General features: G+C 35.2%; 1 protein-coding gene and 1 long non-coding RNA gene across 5 annotated transcripts in view; one reads left to right on the top strand and one right to left on the bottom strand.

The window, feature by feature from the left end:
• Nep2 (Neprilysin 2) overlaps positions 1 to 26,617 on the bottom strand; it is a 171,457-nt gene that overhangs the window by 127,292 nt on the left and 17,548 nt on the right. The gene's annotated exons all lie outside the window — the stretch shown is intronic.
• Positions 9,802 to 10,673, top strand: LOC137241596 (uncharacterized). The gene is made up of 2 exons (XR_010950016.1): positions 9,802 to 10,044; positions 10,113 to 10,673. It is a non-coding gene; the product is annotated as an uncharacterized lncRNA (long non-coding RNA).

Genomic DNA, 26,617 nt, shown 5'->3' with positions numbered 1-26,617 from the left:
TTAGAACTTACATAGAAAATCAAAATTCAACAGACTTCTAAGTCAAGTTAAGTTTTGAGTAATCAGCAACATGCAATGTTAATTTAACAGAACTGTAAGTGACAGTTCGCAAGCCAAGTCAAGTCTATGCTAAGTATCAGTAATGGGGCCTTTACACTCACACTTTAATCCGTTTCAGTTAAGTACTTCGCAAATCAAATGTTACTCATACGCCAAGGGGTGTCCTAAGATAACGAGGGCCATTTGGGGTTCATGCCTCCTGATATATTTGTTTGTAGATTTGCATTTGTTGACTCATTCTTTAGGTGTAAACTTTACTTTGGACTAGAAAGGCAATTGAAAAGTAAAGTCGTCTCTCGGCAAACGAAAGCACAATTGTGCTCTCTACAAGTCACTTATCACATCCGTCCCGCTGTATGATGCAGAAGCATGGACTATGTATGACAACATCAGATGAGGCGGCTATGGGAGTGTTCGAGAGAAAAGTTTTTCGAAAGATTAACGGACCTCTACGCGTTGGCGAGGCGAGTACCGAAGAAGATTTTATGATGAGCTGTTCGAGCAATACGCAGAAATCAATATAGTCCAGCGAAATAAAACGCAGCGACTACGCTGGGTAAGCCATATTATGCAAAAGGAAAGATGATGCTCCGGCTTAGAAATTTTTATTGGAACCCATCTATGGACGCAGAGGTGGAGGGCAACTGCCACTATCTGCCCTTGCTATGACCAATTGGCTCCACTTAACCCAGAAAAGAAGCGTCTGGCTCACCTTGTTGGACGGCCATAACTGTTTGAACAGTTAAGCACCAATAAAGAAAGTAAGTAAGTTAATAAACTTTACAACCTGCCTTTTAACTCTAACACAACTTATACTAAGTCACATCGTCAATTTAGATCGCAGCGGCTTTTTGATAATATCAGTTTTGAGTTAAAATTTAAATAAATCTATTCTCATTTCCGTGTCTATGCACATAGCCCTCGTCGCCTTCATTGCCATAGTGTTCCAATAATGCGACTTATCTGGCTATTGTGCAAATATTCCATAGCAGCGATGTATACCTAATGAATGTGCTCGGGGAAAATTAACAATCAATTTGAAGCCAGGATACGCAACACACGCAATTATGACCCTCGTGGGTGCTTCATAGAGGTATTTTCTGGCCTCCACAGTCACCGAAAACTTGGTTTGAATTTGTTCCTTTCACCAAGTAGGTAGCTATAAAGTTCCGGAAGTGTAGCGAATAACGAACCAACGAAGTAAAATACTTTGAACCTACATAGAGCAGAACCCTTACCTTTAATACTCATTTATTTTACCTTACAACAAAATAAGGGGGCCATAGTGAAGCAAATCAATAGCGGCCAAAGTCAAAACCTGGAACAGAATACAATAACGTGGCGATGCACTTAGTGCCCGGCTGACATTAGAGCAGAGGTCTGCATTCCACAGCACAATTGTGCTCTCATAGCGTGTGCGAACTGGTACACTGAAAGATATGGTGCTAGTAAAATCAACAAATCGGTTCGTTTGTTCTTGACTTAACAGAGATTCGGTGAAATTGATCGAATTATTGTGTATGTATATGCAAATATTGTTTATGTTTTGTTTTTGTTTTTTATAAAGAAAATTGTTTTTATTACATTTATAGATCCCCTAGAACGGTTATCGCGGAATAACCGAAATGTATTGGATTAAATTATTCAAAAACCTGTGGTTTTAATCAAAATAGTTTTATTGACCTCGAGCCAGCCAAAGTTCAACATATTGACATATAGAAAGGTCGCTAAAAACATTCAGTTGATCGAATTATGGTTAATTCGACAAAGTTCTTTGTCAATCTAACAAATTAGTTTAGTCATTTCAACAGAAGAGAAATTGTCGCTCTTATGTTAACAAAATTTTGTAAAATTGACAGATTCCTAATCAATCTAACTGATTTTTCTGTTAACACAACTGATATTACAGGTCATTTCAACGGCGATCAACTGTCAATACATGAGCAAATTTCAAAGAGAATTTTACGCTCACTGCGCTTTCTACTTTGCACTTATGACGATGGTGCCACTTGTTAAAAAAAAACACCAAAATAAGAAAACATCCAAATCGAAAAAACACACAAAATGGGAAAACAACAAAAACATAGTTTTTCATTTATCAATACCCTTTTTTGAATTTACTGTGCCAAAAATTATGAGATACTGGGACACCTATTTATCGGGTACAATTGGCCATATAGTAATTGGGAGACATGCGCAACGGCTGGGTGATCCCTATAATGATTACTGCAGAAGCTGCAAAGACGAAGAGGAGATAGAAACAGTGAAGCATTTTCTGTGTGGTTGTCCTGCGCTTTGGCTTAGTCAGTTGCATGCCATGTTGAAATCGAATACCAACTAGCCGTTTTGCAATCAATGCAAAAGTCGAATACTCGATTAGCCGATTAATCGATTGTTAACAAGTATCGCAGTTCCATGAATTGTTCACGGTTTATGCTTACATAAAACTCCGTTTCCAAATTTGCTGAAAACTTTCAGAATAAGGCCGCTGGTAAAAAATCAAATTAGCACGCAAATTTTTTACTGTGTACTATACAACGAATTTGGCATTTCATGTGTTTAATCGTTTGCCGCCATTTAAGCCTGATTAAGAGCGCAAACACAAATGACACAGTTACAAATATTTTTTGGTTGGTGTGACATTGAATTTCGTTTTGCTATAAAAACACAAATAAAAAACAATTGAAGTAATAAACTTAAAGAAATTGTTTGTTTTCTACATATGTATGTGTTTATTGTTTTTATGTTTTATGGAGTATTTTAATTTTTTCGTTAACTTTTTTAGATGGCAAAAGTAATGAAATTAAGTCAACACCTAGACCAACTTAATTTTTGATTTTTTTTTTTTGTTTTTTTTTTTTGCAATGAAAACGAATTCGTATTTTAGCGTGGAAATAAGAGTAGCGTGAAGCTCATAAAAGGTGCGAATTAAATTTTTCAAAGTTAATATCATGTCCCTATCTGCCTAGGACTTATGCCACTTGATGCTTCTTGATCTGACAGCTGTATCACTCCTAATAGCTGGAGTCTTAGCCTGGCAAGCGCAGGGCGCGAGCACAAAACGTTTGTCCCAGCGGGTTAGGGGCCTAGAATATACCCGCGGCAGGTATGCCTGTCGTAAGAGGCGACTAAAATACAAAATTGATTCAAGGCGTTGTGTAGCGCAACCCTCTCAAGGGATTGCCAGCGCAATATATAGCTTCTCCAAACCAATTGTCAACCTCACCTACCCGTGGCGAATCCTGGTTTATTAGCAGTCGAGGCTCTGGCAACCCCGAACTCCTGATGGATCTATGGGGTGGGGGGCGATCTGGCCCAGAAGGCATGTGGTCATACCAAATCGTTCCCGAGATGTTCGGGCTAGTACCTTTATGGTGTTTGCTACCGGAAGGTACCGGATCTGCATTCAGCAACGGACCATCAACATCAATAATACTCCCCAATGCCTTCGGGGAATGTCATTATCGCTACAAAAACAACAACAAGCACACCAATATAATTGAGACGTCTACCGAGCACGCATCAAGGGATGCGCCGTTTTTAGCTAGTTCATCCGCTTTTTCATTCCCATCTATTCCCATATGCCCTGGGACCCAATATAGATGTATGCCTTTCCCGTCCCGTTTATTTCCAGGAATTGCTTACACTCTAACACACTTTTAGACGCTGTGCTGTGCGATATTATTGCCTTAATTGCTTTTAGCGGCTGCTCTGTCTCACGGCTCTAGGACTGGGTCCTTTCTGCCCAAGTCCAAGAAAGCCTCTAGTATTTGCCAAGAGGACGGAGTTATTTTATAACATAGGTACTAATTTTTGATTGGGTTTCTGTACTTGGTCGTAAAATAAACTTCTGATAACACTACGGACTCATTCAGTCTATTTGAGGCCCTCATGGACCGGCCTGTTCAACCTAACCTAACCTAACCCTCTCTGCCTAAGTAAAGAGTATGGCTCTTACTCTCACACGTTTGTTAATTTTGAAATACCAGAATGAACTTCCAAAGATTTCAGCTTAAATATGTTAAATATTTTATTGTTGATGATAAAACAACAACCTAACCCAACTTTACTTATACCACACTGGCCTATAAACAAATGCCTTCGTAGACATTTGACACAAAATTCAAATTAAGACCGCTCTATTGACTTATGCACTAATATTTTTGAACTTTGTTTATTTTGCAATTTTTATTTCGCTTAATTTTATTTTGTAATTTGCATGTAAACTCATTTGTACTTGTTGGTACTCATTTGAATATGCAGGCGCCTTATTGTGACGAGGCAAACTGTTGCTGCGAGCGCCACACAAAGGTGTTGAAAAGGGCCCATGAAAATGGGCGTAAAAGAAAATTATATAACAAGTGGGGAGGGTGTAGGAAAACGCCACCAAACTATTGTAGCATAAAATGTGTGTCAGTTGTCATAATTGATTGAGCCGCAAGTACGATTTGCGGTTTGTATAACACAAAAAATACCAAAACAAAATAAAAATACCAAATATAAAAAAACAAAGCTTATAAATAAGGCATTGCAAGAAAACCAATGGCTACTTATGCACAAAAGCAGTCCACAGCAATCGTAGTCATATAATCATATATCGAATTGAAGGTAACACCAAGCTCAGCAGACCAAAACACCACCCAAAAACCTGAAAAGGTGGTTAGCAGCAAAATTTTTTTTTTTTTGCCTTGATATTCTATGTTGGCTTAGCTACAGTAGCGTGTACGTAAATAGCACACAGTTAATATTGATGTAAAATATCTTTGTTCACGTATCGCGGAATTGATATTGTAACGAATTTTTTTGGAAATCTCTGATATTTATGCACCTCCTGCTAACGTTCGAATCGCTGAACTGTCGAATAATAACTCCTATATACAGTATTGCAAAATTGTCGTTTTTTGGACTACTTTGGGAGTAGTACTTCACGATTATACTTCGCTAATAGCGTGTTTAAATCCAAATGAATACTGATCCCTCAGCTTGCGCTGTTTTTATACTCTCAGTTCCCTCGTTTGCCTTCTTCTCCTAAGGACTAGACGTTACATGAACATGCCTTCTAGAACAGTTGTATCTCATGCTTGCTTATTTAGCTATATAAAGTATATCTGTAGTGTAGGTTTTTCTTCTTGCTATATGCATGTGTATATGTGAGTAACAACTTCTGCTCTTAGCTGTCGGCTACATATATACATGTATCTCATCGCTTCGAGCTGCTGGTTATGGGTTTGGAATACTCTTCTTTGCCTTGTACATCAGTGTGGATGCATGCTTTATTGTGTACATGTACACAAGTGTGGCTACTTGCTCTTTTTTGTTGTTGTGATTATTTACTAACATCATAGTGATGCTAATATTCGCCACAATATGAACGGATCTAGAACCCAGTGAATGACTGGGAGAGTGAACATAAACCAAATCAGGAAAAACAAAAAACTATGAGTATTAGGCACACACAAAATGAAAGTGTCAAGGAAAAAAAGGAACCGAAAATCAAAGACAATAAGAGGAAGAACAAAAACAAGAAAATAAGAAGGAAAAAAGTAAAATCAGTTATGATACTTATTATGATGTGATAGTGTTGAAGAGCAAATGACAACGAAGAAATTGCTGTAAACAGAGGAGAGGATGAAAACGAAGTCGAAAATGTGGAGCTCTACCATTAAGTCGTTTTTTGATTACGGACATGATTACAGTAAAGTTAGGGCTGTAGTGACAATTTCGCTTATCAGTTAGGGCTGCGACTCCTGTAGTTGATGTTGACGGCATCAGTTAAGGCTACTGTTACATATAAGGAAACGGTAATGAATAGTCGCATGATTACGGCTAGAGTTACATTCATTACTTTGTTTAGGGTTTTAGGTAGGATTTAGTTACAGTCAGTTATGGTTGTAGGAGTGGTCACAGTTTTGGTTACGGTTTTGGTCATGGTTATGGTAACGTTAACATTACGTTCACGATTAAGGTTACAACTAAGGTTTTTGATTATGGCTTCGATTACTGACAGGTTTACGATAACGGTATGATTACCGTTTCAATCACGGTCACGATTACTTAGTTTATGGTAACGCACAGAATTTTGATATTGTGGCGAATTTTCACATCACTAAATAAATGCACAACAACAAAAACATTAAAGGAAGCTACATAAACACATTAGTCATCATTTAATTACATATATACAAGGCAACAGAGAGATACTCACCATCAGCCGAAGTAGTGAAGCGTCTAGACATTTGGAGAAATATGCGGACAAGGCAGCAGAGAGTATAAAAGTAGAGCAAGCTGAGTAGCCAAAATCAGTTTGATTTAAACACGGTATCAGTTGCGAAGTGAAGTATAATTGTGAAGTATAATTGTACCACTGCCAAAGTAATATAATAAAGACCATTTTGCATTACTGAATATTGGAGTTATTTATTCGACAATTTAGCAATTCGAACGTTTGCAGAAAGTGTAAAATAAGCGGAGTTTCCCTAAATTCGTTACAATATGATTGTGGTCACAGTAAAGCTTTCTGGTTACGTCTCCAATCACTATTGCGGTCGGCGTTACGAAATGATTACGGGTACAGGTCACGACACCGGTTATTATTTTCATTATGGTTTCGGTCACAGCAAAGGTTTTGATAACGTTTTCAGTCACTGCCACGGTTAAGGTTATGCTTAAGACTGCGGTTATTGTTACGTTTACGGTTTTCATTGTGGTTATGGTCACAGTTAAAGTTTCGTTCATTGTCAGGGTTGCATTTATAGTTACGATTACGGTTATTGCTACCGTTACAGTTAGGATACAGTTATGGACACGGTTATGATTATTAGTTATGGTCACGAGAAAAGTTATGATTAAAATTACGATTCGTTTTACGGTTATAATTTAAGTACCAATTGTGGTCACGGTTACTTTTATCGCCTCAAATATATCCCAGAAGCATTATACCTGATGGCGAAATCAGAGTAGACGTATAGAGAATTCTCAGTAGACGTTTTGTGCTCGTAAGAACAGACTGGGTTGTCATATACCTACTATCATTAATCACCAGTTGTCTGCAGTCCGGGCTTCTCAATGAGGGCAGACACTTAGCAAGACTCTCTGAAATTGATGCCAGCACGAAGCTCTGGACAGATTGGAATTGTCAGCAAGTTTCGGATGGTCGATGAAGTTGTGTTAGAAGTTGCTGCGGGTCCGAGAATGCCTTTTGGAGAACCCAAGCACAGTCGTGGGGTTGAAACTTGTCATTATTGTCTTTAACATATGCTCCATATCCTGATCCAGAGTCAGTTTTGGACCCGTACAAGAAGAATTTCTTAACGCAGGCTTAATTTTGCAGCTTAGTACTTAAGGTTGAAATATCGCCATCGAACCATTGATAGAAGCCCTTGACCATTTTAAAATTAATAATATCATCACCACCCTTCATTTTCTATATCTTTTCATTTCACTTTTTGAATTTTGTAAGAAACCAAAATATGCTATTTATGTGAGCAGCAGTGTACAATATGGCATGAAGTATTAGCTTATGCGCCTACCAGCGACTTTACCCTATTTTGAAAGTCAGCCTCAGCCTATTGTCGCATTGTTTGTTAGGCGATTAGCCTTGCTTACCGCTTATCTTAACCAAAGTCACGCCAGTTTTGGACATGTTAATTGTAAGTAAGGAATTATGTTATAAATACAAAAACTTCAAAAAGCCACGACAACACGAATTTGAATTAAAAACAAATTAAATTACTCTACGCAAACTTGAATCTGGCAATTGTGTTTGTAACTGCACGCATAATGGCATTATTGGGGGCTTAAGCATGCACTATTGCGTGTTAAGGAGGAAAGTTAAAGAACAACAAAATAAATAAATAAACACACGAAATAAAGAAGGAACAAAGGTCATGCTTCGAGCTGTAGCTTTAAGCCGCATAAGCTGTCTGTTTCTCTCTTTTCACTCTAAATATTTTTAATATATTTGTTTTAATAACAGTACATGCTAGAGAAGAGCACTAGTACCAAGCGAGTCTAAAAAAATTTAAATTTCTTATTTTGGTATTCTGTGGCTTAACCCGAAATAACCCACGATTACCATATGGTAACGCAAAAGGTGTCGCTATATTTCTACGAATTAAATCTAAACTGCACAACAAATCCACAAATTAATAACGCTATTTTATACAGAATATCCGTGACTTTCCAAAAAACAAAGCTTTTGCCAATCTGGGTTCAAATAGTGAAGCCATCGTACGTCAAATTTAAGTGAGAAAAAGAAAAGTTTGAAAATTCCCGTTTTTGAATATGGCACGTCTGTAAGTACGCGATTATAGTAATAATTTTTAAGAACATTTAAATAAAAACTATAATAGTCGGTAACTAATGAAATAATTTATTATATTTAAGTTAATTTTTTGCTGAAATTATTTTATTTCTAGTTATTTTTGACATTTTATTTAAGGCGTTACCATATGGTAACCGTTGGTCGGCTAGGGTACAGGTTTTTTCTTCGTATTTCATGGGTTTTTCTATGCTAGGGTACAGATTTCTACGCGTATCAATGGCTTTTCTGTGCCTTTTTGTAAATTTATCTGATATAATCTGCAGAATTTTTTACAACAACAAGCAACAAATACTTGGTTACATTCAAGATATATCAACCACTCTTTATATCGAGCCTCCTGTAGGCGGAAACATATCTGGCGAAGAGTATCTGAAGATGATTGTACTGGAATCCCTGATAACATATGCCCCGTTTTAATCAGAGCGTACATATTGTAGTACCATCGAATCGTAGCCGTTGTTCCGGTGAAAAATGCAAAGCTAATGGACGAACAGCATGTATGAAATGCATCGTAGGACTTTGTGTGAAGTGTTTTGCAAGTTACCATACCAAACCATGATTTCAACCACCTATATTTTAGTTCAGAAAATGTCTTTCTATTATATTTTCATAAACGTATTCTTTCCTTATTTACGGTTTAATAAAAACGTCTATTATTTGTGAAATAAAATTTTAAAAAACATGTCCAAAATAGTGTTTTCTTTCATCAAAAACCTGTACCCCAGACGACCCAGGATTACCATATGGTACCGCTAGTTTTCCGGATTTCCCGGAAAAGCGTAACAGTGAATCAAAAAACGGACACCATTTTCGTGTTCAGGAGGTCAAAATCTATAAGACAGCTTCTTTCCAACTAAATACATGACAAAAAAAGTTATGGGAACTACCGGGTTAAGTAGATCATTTTAGAACTAGCATTCAAGTACGCGATCCAGTTGGTCGGCTGTATTGCTCTAACAACTCTACAGCATTTTAATTTTATAAACAGTTAAGCTCTCCCCGCGTGGAAATGCCCGCTATGATAAACCTAACATTTTAAAGAAAGCACGTTTATTCAATAAACTTTCAATTAATCATGAATCTTAAAGCGTTTTAAGCAAATATTTTGTTTTTGTATTCTATAGTATAATAGCAATTAAATATAGCCATGTAATTTGTTTTAAAGGGCATATTAAATACAAAGAAGCACTTAAAAACATGTGCTTGTTTTTAAGTTATTATTTTTATTTATTTATTTACTAGTCTACGAAATTAACAATTAATCATACTAAATACACGACTACACAAAAAATTTTGTTCTTTGTCCTAAAGTTTATTTCATGATTCTCTGTTTTATTATAAACAAAAGCGAAAAGAAAATACATGTTTCGGTATAAAGTTTGCTTTCGTAATAGTTACAGTAACAATACTCATGGCGCTAGAGGTGTATTGTACAAATCTAGAACAACCTAAAATATCGTCGCGAAAGTGTAAATATGAAGCTGATGCTTTTTGCTATAAATGTGGGCAATTTATTAAAGTTCGATATATAAAATATGAATTAAATACATCTCTCATTCTCTGTGAAGCCTACGAAGCATATTTTGGCTGTCCTGTTTGGAATCGGGACAAGACATGGGCTCCACATGTTGCTTGTAGTTATTGTAAAAGATTTTTGGAAGGTAAGCAAATTTTATTTAAATAGTAAATTAAATAAAGTAGACATATTGATTTCTCTTTCTATGTTTAGTTTGGTATCGAGGTGAGAAAAGATCTATGAAATATGCAACACCAAGAATCTGGCGAGTACAAAATACCACGTTAAAAACTGCTACTTTTGCATTGTGAATCCGAGCAAAAGACATAGAGGTCAAAATGTAAAACCTATCGAATATCCTGATCTTGAATCTTCTTCTGCTCCAGTCGCACACGATCTGACACGACCAGTACCAGAGCCACCGAAAAAATTATCGCAGAGAAGTGGATCATCTCTTAGTTCTTATAAAAGCAATGCCGATAAGGAATTTTTGCCGATACCAGAACAACCAAAACATCATTTCATCACTACTGAAGATTTTAATGATTTGATTAGAGATTTAAATTTACCAAAAAATAAAACAGAGTTTTTGGGTTCTTCTTCGAACAACGTTATCAATGCCAATATAATGCAAACATTATGGGACACTATATTTGCGGTTTATTGAGGGATAGTACCTATGAACATAAAAGAAAAAGTAAAAATGTACACTTCTAAATCATTTTCCACTTTTTTATAAGTTATTTTGATATTAAAACTTAATAAAAATATTTATTTGAATTGTTTCATTTTCAAGTAAAAATTAATCGTTCAAGCGGTTTCCTAAATAGGAAAGCAAACTTTTTCATGCCATATATATATTTTTTTTTTCGCCAAATTACGACCTAAAGAACTGAAATTTAATGCTTTGAAGTCAAAGTCAAATTTTGCATTGACTCGTGATATAGTTACGGATTACAGATAATTTACAGAAGCATACAGAGTGAACAAAATTTATATTATAAAATATGTATATATATTATTAAAACAGTTATCGGGATAGACTATGATGCTGAGCAACGGGAATTGATTATTAGAGCTGTCGGAATGGACGTGACTTCGAGCAGCTGACGTATATTTAACACATTATAAGTAGGGATGCGATGTGTGGGTGGTTGGAAAGGACGTGATTCCCAGCCAACCACCTAAATGATTGCGTATTTAAGGTAGTCAGTAGATATTTTTTTATTACGTGGAGTGAGTCACACGTATGAATGTTATTGCAGTGCTTATTGAAGTCAGTACACAGACAACGAAGAGGTTCGTGTATTTCAAAATTCGATCTTTATGTGTTTATGAAAAGAGAAGAGAGAAAAAAATTATCCACTTTGTGAGTCTATCATCGTAGGATTTGCACATGATTACAGTTTGAAATAAATAATTTGCATACTTGGTCCCAACGTTCTCTATTTCTGGTTGCACCATCAAGGAATAACTTTTGACTTTTTGAAAATTTGTAAAAACTAGTTTTAACATATGTGACCAAGCACCTCAACGGAATTTACTTAACAAATGCATGAATTATTTCAGACAGAAAAGTTCGAGAAAATCGCTAATAGCGCATTCCGTAACCTGTTCTAAGTTTAATAACCCAATTGGCGGTTACAACGTTATATCAAACATTTATATCATTAAAAGTTCACATAAAATTTTGCATAAAACTGGTCATTGTAATCAATATTAATTTTAGTATTATGAATAAATTATTTTAAATAAAATGAACAACGTATAATTATGCATTCCAAAATATTATAATCAGTGCTGCTCAACATTTTTTATATGGAAGTGCAAATCACAATACATGTACAAAATTGTATCTGCACTGAAATTTTTTTGTATTTAAAAAAATAAATTTAAAAAATTTTAATTGCTTGAGGTCAAGAAAAGTTGAAGATTTGATTTCAAGTTACAGATTGTTTGCTTAAAATATTACGTAAATAGTTAAATCGTCAACATACAAGAGCCAATAAATTTAATTCTGAAAGTTTGGAAAAATTATATTGACCTATAGCCTCAGTTTTTTTAGTAACATATTTTATATATATCAGCCAAATTTGGTTTTCAATAATCATACCAAAAGTGAATGTGAAGATATCCGCGAATATTGCATTAGAAATTGAGTTTGATAACTTTCGAAATGCTTAATTAGAGGCATTCGCGCGTTTTAAATTTGTGTTTAAATTAACAAATATTAGCAACAGAGATTACTGAGGTGCTGAAATACCACCTGAATTTAATAAAATGTTTAACAAGTAAAGATAGGCGTGGTTGCTTAATGGTTTCCCCCACTTTCAGTCAAAAAATGTCTAATAACCACGAAAAATAATATGCCGAAATAAAAAACAAAATCACAGAAACTACCCTGTAAGAGAATCACGGAACTAGTGCACTTCTACTACATTCTGAACCACTAACAGTTCGCCATCTATCTCTCTTACATGCTTTCAACTGGCGAATTTAACATTGCGATGTCCTAGGTGGCGGAAATTGTGCCGGAAACTATATACAAAATTTCCACTTTGGAACTAGTTCTTTATTGGCACTTTTTGGATAGTTACGAACTAGTGTAGAATTTTACAGCTAATATTTCGTTGGCCGCGATCCGGAGCGAAATTCTGCATATTGCTTCTACTATGATATTACCGCGTTTTTCGATAGTTCCGGACTGGTGGAATAGTGTTAAAAAAAGGCATACTCATATGTAATCGTAGCAGTATTTTTGTTGGTGGCCTATTTTTATACTCAGTTGAGCAGAGCTCACAGAGTATATTAACTTTGATTGGATAACGGTTGGTTGTACAGGTATAAAGGAATCGAGATAGATATAGACTTCCATATATCAAAATCATCAGTATCGAAAAAAAATTCGATTGAGCCATGTCCGTCCGTCCGTCCGTCTGTCCGTTAACACGATAACTTGAGTAAATTTTGAGGTATCTTGATGAAATTTGGTATGTAGGTTCCTGGGCGCTCATCTCAGATCGCTATTTAAAATTAACGATATCGGACAATAACCACGCCCACTTTTTCGATATCGAAAATTTCGAAAAATATCGAAAATTTCGAAAAATCGAAAAAGTGCGATAATTCCTTACCAAATACGGATAAAGCGATGAAACTTGGTACGTGACTTTAACTTATGACGCAGAATAGAAAACAAGTAAAATTTTGGACAATGGGCGTGGCACCGCCCACTTTTAAAAGATGGTAATTTAGAAGTTTTGCAAGCTGTAATTTGGCAGTCGTTGAAGATATCATGATGAAATTTGGCAGGAACGTTACACTTATTACTATATGCCTGTTTAATAAAAATTAGCAAAATCGGAGAACGACCACGCCCACTTTTAAAATTTTTTTTTTTTTTTTAATTCAAATTTTACAAGAAAAGTTAATATCTTTACAGTATATAAGTAAATTAAGTAAACATTCACCTCCAGTATTGATATGGTGCAACAAAATACAAAAATAAAAGAAAATTTCAAAATGGGCGTGGCTCCGCCCTTTTTTATTTAATTTGTCTAGGATATTTTTAATGCCATAAGTCGAACAAAAATTTACCAATCCTTGTGAAATTTGGTAGAGGCTTAGATTCTAGGACGATAACTGTTTTCTGTGAAAAAGGGCGAAATCGGTTGAAGCCACGCCCAGTTTTTATACACAGTCGACCGTCTGTCCTTCCGCTCGGCCGTTAACACGATAACTTGAGCAAAAATCGATATATCTTTACTAAACTCAGTTGACGTACTTATCTGAACTCACTTTGTATTGGTGTAAAAAATGGCCGAAATCCGACTATGATCACGCCCACTTTTTCGATATCGAAAATTACGAAAAATGCAAAAAAAATGCCATAATTATATACCAAATACGAAAAAAGGGATGAAACATGGTAATTTTATTGGTCTATTGACGCAAAATATAACTTTAGAAAAAAACTTGGTAAAATGGGTGTGAAGAAAATGAAAAAGTTTTGCAGGGCGAAATCAAAAGCCCTTGGAATCTTGGAAGGATAACTGTTCGTGGTATTACATATATAAATAAATTAGCGGTACCCGACAGATGATGTTCTGGGTCACCCTGGTCCACATTTTTGTCGATATCTTTCATTAACACCTTTCATTTGATACCCATATCGTACAAACAAATTCTAGAGTCACCCCTGGTCCACGTTTATGGCGATATCTCGAAAAGGCATCCACCTATAGAACTAAGGCCCACGCCCTTTTAAAATACTCATTAACACCTTTCATTTGATACCCATATAGTACAAACAAATTCTAGAGTCACCCCTGGTCCACGTTTATGGCGATATCTCGAAAAGGCGTCCACATATAGAACCAAGGACCACTCCTTTTTAAAATACTCATTAACACCTTTCATTTGATACCCATATCGTACAAACAAATTCTAGAGTCACCCCTGGTCCACCTTTATGGCGATATTTCGAAAAGGCGTTCACCTATAGAACTAAGGCGCACGCCCTTTTAAAATACTCATTAACACCTTTCATTTGATACCCATATCATACAAACAAATTCTAGAGTCACCCCTGGTCCACCTTTATGGCGATATCTCGAAAAGGCGTCCACCTATAGAACTAAGGCCCACGCCCTTTTAAAATACTCATTAACACCTTTCATTTGATACCCATATTATACAAACGCATTCTAGAGTCACCCCTGGTCCACTTTTATAACGATATTCCGAAAAGGCGTCCACCTATAGAACTAAGGCCCATTCCCTTTTAAAACACTTATTAACACCTTTCGTTTGATACCCATATTGTACAAACGCATTCTGGAGTCAACCCTGGTCCACTTTTATGACGATATTCCGAAAAGGCGTCCACCTATAGAACTAAGGCCCACTCCCTTTCAAAATACTCATTAACACCTTTCATTTGATACCCATATAGTACAAACAAATTCTAGAGTCACCCCTGGTCCACCTTTATGGCGATATTTCGAAAAGGCGTCCACCTATAGAACTAAGGACCATGCCCTTTTAAAATACTCATTAACACCTTTCATTTGATACCCATATCGTAGAAACAAATTCTAGAATCACCCCTGGTCCACCTTTATGGCAATATCTCGAAAAGGCGTCCACCTATAGAACTAAGGCCCATGCCCTTTTAAAATACACATTAACACCTTTCGTTTGATACCCATATTGTACAAACGCATTCTAAAGTCAACCCTGGTACACTTTTATAACGATATTCCGAAAAGGCGTCCACCTATAAAACTAAGGCCCACTCCCTTTCAAAATACTCATTAACACCTTTCATTTGATACCCATATAGTACAAACAAATTCTAGAGTCACCCCTGGTCCACCTTTATGGCGATATCTCGAAAAGGCGTCCACATATAGAACTAAGGCCCACGCCCTCTTAAATTACTCATTAACACCTTTCATTTGATACTCATATCGTACAAACAAATTCTAGAGTCACCCTTGCTCCATCTTTATGGCGATATCTCGAAACGGCGTCCATCTATAGAACTTAGGCCCACGCCCTTTTAAAATACTCATTAATACCTTTCATTTGATACCCATATCATACAAAATAAATTCTAGTCACCCCTGGTCCACCTTTATGGCGATATCTCGAAACGGCGTCCATCTATAGAACTTAGGCCCACGCCCTTTTAAAATACTCATTAATACCTTTCATTTGATACCCATATCGTACAAAATAAATTCTAGAGTCACCCCTGGTCCACCTTTATGGCGATATCTCGAAAAGGCGTCCACTTATAGAACTTAGGCCCACTCCCTTTTAAAATTATCATTAACATATTTCATTTGATACCCATATCGTACAAACAAATTCTAGAGTCAGGCCTGGTCCACCTTTATGGCGATATCCCTAAATGGCGTCCATCTATAGAACTATGGTCCACTTCCTCTTAAAATACTCTTTAATACCTTCCATTTGATACACATGTCATACAAACACATTCCAGGGTTACCCTAGGTTCTTTTTACAACATGGTGATTTTCCCTCACTTTGTCTCCACAGCTCTCAACTGAGTATGTAATGTTCGGTTACACCCGAACTTAGCCTTCCTTACTTGTTAAATATAAAAATAAAAAAATCCAAACTGTCAATTTAATAATTGCAAAATAGCTATTATCAAAATAGTACTTATTTGGCACTCTAGGTCCAGTTCCGAACCAGAAATGTGTATCACTAGTTAATGACTTCCTTGAGTATAATTAACTACAGGCTCCTCTGGTTTTGGTACAGTTTTGCTTATAATTTTTGGTCATACGCCTAATATATTTCAGTTCTGCGGTCAGTTATCTATTTTAATTTTAAATATGAATCAGTTTTGATTACAAATTTTTTTCAGTGCCATCATATTTTTGAATAATTTTTAGTTGTCAAACTGTTAGTGTAAATTTTTTTCATCCATCATACACAAATGCCTGAGCTTCATACAGGAGCATGATTCAATCACAAGAGGTTTGCTCGACAGAAACATTTTTTTGACAATTGCAGCTATTTTGTGCCCGAATCGAATTGAAATTCGTTAACTGTGTTGTTTCTTTGCGAATTTTCGAAAAATATTAGTAGTAGAAATAGGAAGCAATCAGTTTACAAATACCCGATAAGTACTGAACTGCATAATTCTTTAGAACATTTTTTTAATATTCTGACACCAAGGAATCGTGCACTTTCGTAAACCTATGAACGTACGAAACCTAATCCAAATAAAAATTCATCGTTCAACGTCAGAAACTCGACTAGTAAACCGATTCGCGTAAGAATGTTATTAGTGATTGAGCACGTTAACTTATTCAATCCGTATGTTCGGAGCTAAGGTCTCCATTTAAGAATTTGTGAAATCGTTTTACATTTGGAATATTATGTATATACTTATTTTGTATTCCGAATATTCTAAATTAACGGTTTATCCGAAACGCTTCCCCGTAATACTTAACGGAAAAGAGCTTTCTGAAATTTCAGAATAAAAAGGTGAATACGACCTGTGTAGCAGGGCTACCCAAAAGCTTAACTCTTCTGTCAAAGACAAGTTAGGAATATAAAGTTCTAAGACAATAAGCGGCTGCTGAGTAGAGTATGACCCCATGACGGCTACCTGTTCAAAATCGTGCTATCCCAAAATATTTTTCAAAAATTTCCCATTTCAGGATTTGTCACAAAACCGCCCTATATTAGAGTTAGATTGAAAAACGCTTCATCTCAAAATGATTTTGATTAACTCCCTCTTATGACAAAATGTATTGAACTTATGCTCATTTAGGGAGTTTTTGAAACAAATTTTTAGATAGTGCATTTTTGAATAAAATCCTAACGTACGGCATTCTTAAAACAATTTCTGAAAGAAAGACCAAACTAACATAACTTTATCAATTCACGAATTCACATCAGTCTGAAGTCGAAATATTGAAAAACAAAAACAAAATAAAATACACATTCAAGTGTTTTATTTAAGAAAATCGGCCTTGAACTCAACCAAAAAAAAATTCAGTTTTTCTAAACACTAACGGCCAATAACGAGGCAAATAATTCACGAAATATTTTGCAATTTGTTTCTTTTAATTTAAAACGATTTGATTTATTTCTTTTGCTTTATTTTTATTTGAACAACCTCTGCGTTTCGCTGTCACCGGAAGAAGACGGCCCCAGAGCAAAAGCGAAGTTGGCTGCATTTCCGCCAGCAGGTGACATTTACCATCTGTCAGAAATGCATGGTATAATAAAATGGGTGACATGACAGATTAAATATAAATACATTACAATTTAGTAGAATATTAATTATTTCCCCAAAAACTTTTGGCATTTACAAATATATTATCACTACTAATATACTACCAAAGATACTTTTCTACTCCAATTTTCACTGAAGGGGATTTAATTATTCCCCGTTTTCCTTACTTCGTAAAAGCAACCCGTCAAGATTTTTTTCAATTTGGGAGTGTCAAAGATCTGTCATCATTGGAGAACAAACATCTAGTAATTGAATCAGGATACGGCAGTGCTTTTTCTTGGCTCTATCATAAGAAATGCGAGCACTTTCATATGATTCGAAATTATATGTGAGGGCATATGGGAGTGCTATGAAAATTTTCTTTTATATTTGAAGTGTGAATTTGTATCTGTGCCTATGATTCAGGGCAAAACAAAAACAAAAGTGCTACAAGTGTATAGGGGTTAAGCAGCCCTGATTATAATGAACACCAACCCTAAAAAAAATAAAAATATTTAGCATTTTTTCGAAAGTACGTATTGCTGTAACCTTTTTTGAGTTAGTTCTTTCAACTTTCATTCATTTAAACACATTAGCACTTTTTCTTCTTATTTATAAAAAAACCTTCAAATAAACGTAAATGTCAGTTTACATGAAAGTCGTCAAGCCATCTCTCAATACAAAGTTATGCAAAGTAAGCAAAAATTATAAATGAATGTATATTGTTTGTACTACAAATATATGAAGAAAGGTAAAACTAAAATGTGCTTGAACTTCAAAATATTGCAAGTCGAGACTTTTTTCACATTTTAAGCTTAGTATCTACATCAAAAGAAAAGTCTTTGTAAAATATATAGTTCAAGAAGTACTCAAGAAAAATTTCGTTTGTCAAGTAATATCCACCTTTTAGGAAAACTCATACGTTTTCTGCAACCTTTTTCTAAAGATTTTTTATCAAGATGCACAGAGGAGCCCTGGTTTCGCCGAGGAATATATGTGCGCCTCAATAGTTGCGTTCCAATGAAACCGGATCCTCATGCCAATAAAATTTAACATGCAAAATGCTACAAAAACAACGCTGTGATCCTGATATCTGTCTCGATCAATTTAGGCTCTGTTAATTTGATTTTGTTTTCCCCGTTTTGGGAATTGAATCTTCCTCTTTAATCTTGCTTCTTAAAGCGCCAGGTTAACAAACGTATAATATACTTGCAACATTTAGACGTGCATAAGCAACTAACACATGTCGCAAAGTAAATACCCGTAGCACAAAGATTTATTCCGTTAGTTCTGAATATAATTTCGAGAATTTTCTTTTTAGTAAGTATATAAATGTATGTTGTTTAAGAGTGTGGCTTGTTGCCATGTGTTTTCCATTATCCCCTTACGTTCCGTTTAGTATATAAAACATGTTTGGTTTTTAAATGGCACCACGCCAGTTTTCAAATCTTACTGATTCCTGTTAGGAATGCAAAAAAACCACCCTAACTCTAGGTCAGGGATGCAATGCATCTCCCAACTCCGCCAAAACGCCAGAAGTGAGCACAGAAGCCAACCTTGAGGCCTATTTAGATTTCAACTCAACCAAAAAACAAGCACGAAAATATTGCAGTTGAGCCAAGGATGACACTGCACATCCACTCAGCCGAAAAGACAAGAAGGGAATGTGATTTGGTTTTTTGTGAAAAATTTTTGACAGCTACACTAGGGCATCCGATATTTAACAAATTTTTTCCACTCGCCAACCCATAAATTTTTACTTTAGGGTCTGAAAACAAATTACCAAGGCCATAAAATAATTACATTATGATCATTTTAAAAGATAATAGAAAAACTACACATTTTTATTTGAAAAATACAACAACCGCAACATAATGTGCACTTGCTTTTTGCACAAAGCTCCTGACAGAAGTATAACTTTTAAAATCAATCTTGGGTCGATAGTTATTTAGTCCTCCACGCTTCTCTTGGCACCTCTCCCGACATATTTGAACGTGTTTTAACTGCCGACCCTTTTGTTAAGCATTAGTCCTCTAGCTTTCTTTAAAGGCAAAGTCTCATACAATTTTATATGGAAAATATAACGCATTCATGACATGGTTTAAAGAACTTATAATATGCGCCTACTTGTAATTTTTTTAACTCTTTATTATGTATGTGTACAGATTAGTTGAGTACTGCCAACTCCCATAGTACTGATTCGGATCGTTCCAATAAGATTTAATCGTGATTCAGACCTGGATAGCTCATTGGAACGCCCTAAATATATCTTGAGCAACCACCCTGTGAGAACACAATCGGTTAAATACCCAGGATAACTTGAAATTGAATCCACATTTTCAAATTGCTCAGCAGACGCAAAAAAACGGCAATGAATTGAACCAATTTCAAAGATATTTGGCGTTTCAACAATAAATAAATGCGCCCTTATAATAATAAATGATTAACTTTTATTTGAGCACAAGTATTTTTTTCTCTGTTTAAGCCCGGTTTTTCAGTTCAAGTTCAACTCGGTGTGTGAGTTAAACTAGGCTTAAACTTATTCTTAATTTAATTTTCGAGTCTATTTTTACTGAAGTTTAAACTAAGCTTGTGCGGCCGATCTGGCAGGGTTAAGCTCTAGTTAACCTATCACTTATCTGCGTATCTTCGCAATAGCGTCGAATATGCCAAACAAGCATTTCGGCTTGAGTACCATTAGAGCTCATGCTTATAACTAGCATACTTCTAAAATCTTAAGAGTTATTTAGAAACTGTGGCTCAACTTGAGAATCATAGCGTTCTCAGCAAAAAGGTGAATTTTTCATAAAGCAAAAAATATCGTTACTTATTTTCAGAGCTGCTCCACCCCTATACACTTATTGCACTTTTTTTTTTGTTTTGCCCTGAAGAATAGGCACAGATACAAATTCACACTTTGAATATAAAAAAAATTTCATAGCACTCCCATATGCCCTCACGTCTAACTTCGATTCATATAAAAGTGCCCGAATTTCATATGAATGTGTGAAGAAAAATCACTTCCATATGAAGCCAAGGCACTTCGGTCTGATATTCAATTTAACACTAACAAATTGACAGCAAACAATTTCTCAAAAATATTGTAGCACTGAGAAAACTGTTTCGTTGTTTAACTGGATTTGACTGGGTTTTGAGCAACCTTAGTTTAAGCTTAGCTAGCCAACTACTGAAAAACCGGGCCCAATTGTATTCTCTTTTACTAAAGTGCATTTTCATTTCAAATATGTTAGTTTTAACAAATTTTTTTCGCATGCATTGCTAAATGTGATTAATGTGTCTTACAGTAAAGTTACACCACTTCATAGGGAACACAGAGATAAATTGTCCTCTTTCGATAAACAAAAATCATGCGCTATGACCATAGCTTCATACCTGTCCAAATTTAGGGCTCGAAACCGTGGACGGTGTTGATAGAAGATGGAGTGACCCTTAGCGTTTTCGAGAGTAAAGATCCCCGGACGATTGTATAAATCTGTTCTTGATCTAGCGAATAACGGTATAATATAACGGTGCCCACTTTCTGCTGAACTTCTTTATAAGGTTGATTTTTCTATGTATGTCATAAGAGGAAAGGGGCTTTGGTTTAAGGCAATTTGTTTTGTTAGTTCCTTACGTTTATTGTTTTCAGTCATTGAGACGTCACCTCGAATTGAGGCGCGTCGTCAACACACTCTTTGTTACTTGAGAAATATTCGATTGTTGATTTTTTACTATGGCGTATGCATATATTTGATTTTTAGTTATTTAGAAGCAAGTTCTTTTACATGCATTAGGGCGGTTCTTACAAAAGCAAATGATTGATTTTTTTTAATCAAATCCCTTCAAACAGTAATAAAAAAATAAATGTAAAGCGCGATAGCCTCCGTAGAGATTTTCGGCCGAGCTTCTCTTCAAATTTGCGCCGTGCTCCTTTTAATTATTCCTACAAATTGGCAGGACGGGACCTACATGTTTCATGCCGACTCCGAACGGCATCTGCAAGGCGGAAAAGTTTTCACTGAGAAGCTTTTCATGGCAGAAATACACTCGGAGTGCTTACCAAACACTGCCGAGGGTTGACCCCGCTTAGAAAAATGTTCTTCTAAATGAAAAAACTTGTATCTAATATTTTGATGTTGCTTTGCCCGGTGCGTATTTGATGCGTTGTGACCATTTCATATGGTCTTAACTTCAATTGATCTTGTGTCCACTTGAAGTTGTCGTAAGGTCAATTGACGCTATGGCCGTTGACTTTTTGTCACCCCTCTTTAGTGAGTACCAAAAATTACACATGATACCTTTGACTAAGGTCTTAACGATTTTGGGTTAAAGATAAAAAAAAATATTTCGCTCTTTATAACGCAATCTAAACTTCGATCCCGGTGCAACATGCCTCACAACAACAACGTCAATTGAGACCAAAATGTTTATGTGATATCTTCGGCTGTTATATTGCCAATTGAAAGGGTGAAACTGAAAAAAGAGAACGTGTCATTTTAAGGAACCACCCTAAAACAAATAGGGATATTCTCTCTGTCTAGAAACCATAAAAACGGAGAAAGTATTCCATTTTACAGTCAAAAGCTTTTTCTACACGCAACAACAAAATACATTTCTGAAAAGTTTTCTACGGTTTCTACACTTTCCTTACTAAAACTCATGTATATTTAAATAGAAAATCTAAAACTGTGAAAAGGATGTTGAAACTGATTTTTTTGTTTAAAAAAAAAAAAAAAACAATTTTAAAATATGCATTTACATTGAAATGATGGTGATAAATAAAGGATCAGGGTGAAGGAATAGTACTTGGGTAAGTGAAAAAATTGTCAAAAATCAGACCAAAATTTATTGGGACTCAAACTACATACTCAACAAAAAAACAACTTAAAATAAAAAGTTGGAATATTTTTCGAATTTATTTGAAAACGTTTTTGAGATTGGTTTGTATAGTTTCAGTTACAAAGTTTCGGAAAGGTTTTTCTTAAATTATCGAAAATAAAAGAGGAGAATTTAGATGACGAATTATGATAAAAATTTCCACTGCAATTTTTCTGTTCGCTGCTGTATATGCATGTTCATTAGACTGGGTCGATTTATTAAACGATATCGCGCCATCGATTTTTCGATAGGAGCTGGGCTCAGGAAAAAAACGTTCCACTACGCATACCGAAAAAAATAATTTTCGAACCTGCGAAGTTTCATTTTTTGACCTTTTTTCAACTTTGTTTTTAAAGTTTTTTTTCATTACCTACTAAAAAATTTTCACTTGATTGTACATTTTTCAAAAAACCGTTATCGACAACGTTTTTAGCGGACATTTTCGGGTCGGATATGTATACCCTACATATGAAAATTTTTTTAGTAGGTCATGAAAAAACCCTTAAAAATCAAAGTCGAAAAAAAGTCAAAAAAATTAAATTTCGCAGGCTCGAAAATTATTTTTTTGGGTATGCGTAGTGAAACTTTTTTTCCTGAACCCAAATCCTATCGAAAAATAGATGGCGCGATATCGGTTAACTTTCGTCTATACAAATCGACCCACCCTAATGTAGATGCATATATATCTACGAACTACATTTTTGCATAAATTTTTAAAAACTAGAGCAAGCTAAAAAAAAAATCTATGAAAAAAGTTACACACAAAATACATATTTATAAGGAGCGCGTAAATAATGTTAATTAGAAGATTTTACCCCCGGTTTTGTTTCCAAACTAGCCTTCAGTCAAATATTTTTAAAATGTTAGATAGTATTAGACCACGTTTACATATGCCCTAGTCTACAATAAATAGTCAATAGATAATCTACGCTGTAACATATTTTCCATCTCTAGGAACTAGATTATTTTCTGACATATTTTGACATTTCTCTTTTGTTTTGTGCTTCCAATTAGAGATTACATGCTAGAGCTGGAAATTTTCTACAAAAAAACCCGCATCTCGAAAATTTTTGAATTTCTCGAAGCAAAATATGTATATGTGTCCTGTTGTGCGAAAACAAGTTTTCGAGAAAAACGCGTTTAAATTTCTTATTTAGCGGCTGGCCGTTGTGAACGAATTTTGTAATTAAAATTTCAGTAACTTCCCGATAAACTACAAGCTTGAAACTTGGAATATAGTTCAGAACCCGATGACAATGAAATAATAAAAAAAAATGTCCGATAGGTGGCGCACGGATCGAAATATTTCAAAAAATCGTATTTGTGGTCCGATTTGGCTTTAAATCCGAGACTATGTGAAACTAAGAAAACTAGAAAACTGCGGTTTGTTCCATTGGAAAGAGCGTGAAATTTCCTATAAGAATCAGTCAAGAAGTGAACACGGTATTTTCGCACAATAGGTCTCTTTCATGATTCCAGGTCACATATGGTAAATCTAGTAATTAACGATTAGAAGTTAAGTACGAAAATGGAGATAATCTCGCTATATGCAAACTAGGTCTTATATAGGCTTAGATAGTTCGAAGATCGGATTTAAATAATATTCTCATTAAGTGTAATCAAAAGTGAATAAAAAGAATATTATTTTCCCCTGCTCATTAAAAAGCATCACAAGCTTAATCAATAACGGTTTTACCTAAGATGCGAATACGACACAGAGTGAAAAGCATAAGGGGCATCCAACGTCTGAGCGACGCACATAGGTAGATTTTAGACATTTAGGCGGCCATAATTGAATTTCTGAAAGTTGCCACAATTACAAAAAAAGCACTCCCACAGCTTAAGAATAGACAAGGGAACAATAATTCTACCCGTTCCCATCCATCGCATATCTGGCGTTAGCTGTCAAGTTATCGGAATATAGCTATTTCTGAAACGCGTGTTATGTTTTTTTTTTAACCTATGTGAAATCGCATGTTTTAACGTGAATATTTTAAGTTTTAGGACAATTAAATTGAGTAATTGTGATGGAGTCTGATATTTCAGGTAAATACTAACATTATTAATGCTGTTTGTGATTTTTAAAAGTTATAAATTGATAAAGAACTTATTTTATTTAGGATGTTAAAAAAAATTTTTTTTTTGTTTTTTGATTTTTGGTGTTCAAAACCAGTTTTGTTATGTTTCCAAGTCCGTCCAAGTGAAATTTAGTTTTGAACATGGTACTGGGCACAATTAGCTTGCCAACTGCATTAAATTTAGCTGCAGATAGGGGGTTAGATAGGGGGTTTGATACACCCTTGTTGCTGTACAACATGAAAAATAGCCTCATTGCACAGGTATTTTTTAGTGTTACACAGTGTAATATATATTCTTATATAACCGATTAGTTATACAAATTATTATAATTTTTCATTAAACCTATAAAAATTTACCTTAGATAAAGACAGAACTAAGTTATTACACTTCTTGCTGTACAACAAGAAAAATAGCCTCACTGCGCAGAAATTTTTTAGTGTTACACAGTGTAATATCTATTTTTTTAATGGAAGCGATTAATTACGCAAATTATTATAATTTTTCATTTATTAAACAATTTTAAGAAGATATAGGCAATAAAATATTTTTGGCCGCCTAAAACTTGAAAATCTACCTATGTGCGACGTTGAAGAAGAAGTCAATAGAAAAAGATAAACAAGAAAAGTACTTAGCAACAAACAGCGAAATAAAAAACAAACACGTTTAATTGGTGAAGAGGTGTGAATATCAAGTAAGTTTTATATACCACGATTCGAATATCATAAATTTAGTGATTACCAATGATCAGCCATCAACGTGTTAGAAAGTAGTTTTTGGGTTTGGGTGAGAGCCACTGTCACGGCCGTTTATGACATTAGGACAAGTAAATTAACAAATAAATGAATAAATTATACCAATAAAATGAAAAGAGAAAATAAAAAAGGCTGCTTTCAAGTGGATATGGTAAATATATAATCTAGTTTATAGCTGTATATGATTAGGCGACAGAAGACATAATTGTACAAGTTGCTTCAGTTTTGAATATTATCAGTACACGAGTGCCTTCCTTAAGCTGTTAATTTATTAAGTATATGCTACAAAATTATTATTTGTATTAGAGACGCTTAAAAGTAATACGCAGATTCAGCAAGTATTACTATTTGGCTATAAAAAACAACTCCACGTATAAAACTCAACCAATTTTAAATATCTCAGAATAACTGTTAGGTTGAAAGAGAAATAAATTTCGGTCAACGTTTAACCGTTAACCCCTAAAAAATAATGTATATTGGAACGATTTTTAGTCATCCCTTGTCAAATTTGGTTTCGACACAAACCGGTTTCGGCGTTGTGCCATCATCAGTGAATGAAAATAAACACTAATGATGGTACAACGCCGAACCCGGTTTGTTTCGAAACCAAATTTGACAAGGGATGACAGAAAATCATTCTAATATACATCATTTACCCACCCTGTCGGATAATCAACAAAATAAAATAGGCCCTATAAAATAGTTTTTCGGTTTCTCTCAATGGGAAACCATCATTTTTGAAAGACCATGATTTCTCTCGTTGATAAACCTATTTTAATGAAGTCTATGTTGAACTGACCGGTCAATAAAGGCCTCACATAGACTGAATGTGTCCATAGTGTTGCCAGAATTTGTTTGACGACCAAACAGAAGAACATGTTATATAATAACTCCCCTCTTGGCAAATACTAGAATTATCTAGCACCTAACAGCCAGGCAGCCCTGCGTGCCTTGCTATCCTACACAGTTACATCTAAGCTAGTGGATGACTGCACTGAAATCCTTATTGACCTGGGAGCCAAAAACGATATTTTTTTAGGATGGGACAGGACATCAGGGCCATGCAGATTACCTAGCAAATCAGGTGCTATAGCAGCATTCGATGGTCCAGAGCCCTTTTGTGGACTCACAAAAGCACATATCAGAGAAACAATAACGATCTGGGAAACAAAACAATTCAGACGTCACTGGATTGACTGCCCCAGGGCAAAGACAGGCCAAACTGTAATACTTCCGGCAACGAAAAT

Source organism: Eurosta solidaginis, chromosome 1, assembly GCF_040869045.1.
Source record: "Eurosta solidaginis isolate ZX-2024a chromosome 1, ASM4086904v1, whole genome shotgun sequence".
Classification (NCBI taxonomy): Eukaryota; Metazoa; Arthropoda; class Insecta; order Diptera; family Tephritidae; genus Eurosta; species Eurosta solidaginis.
Note: the sequence above shows the minus strand (reverse complement) of the source record. Positions and strands in the feature narration are given on the sequence as shown.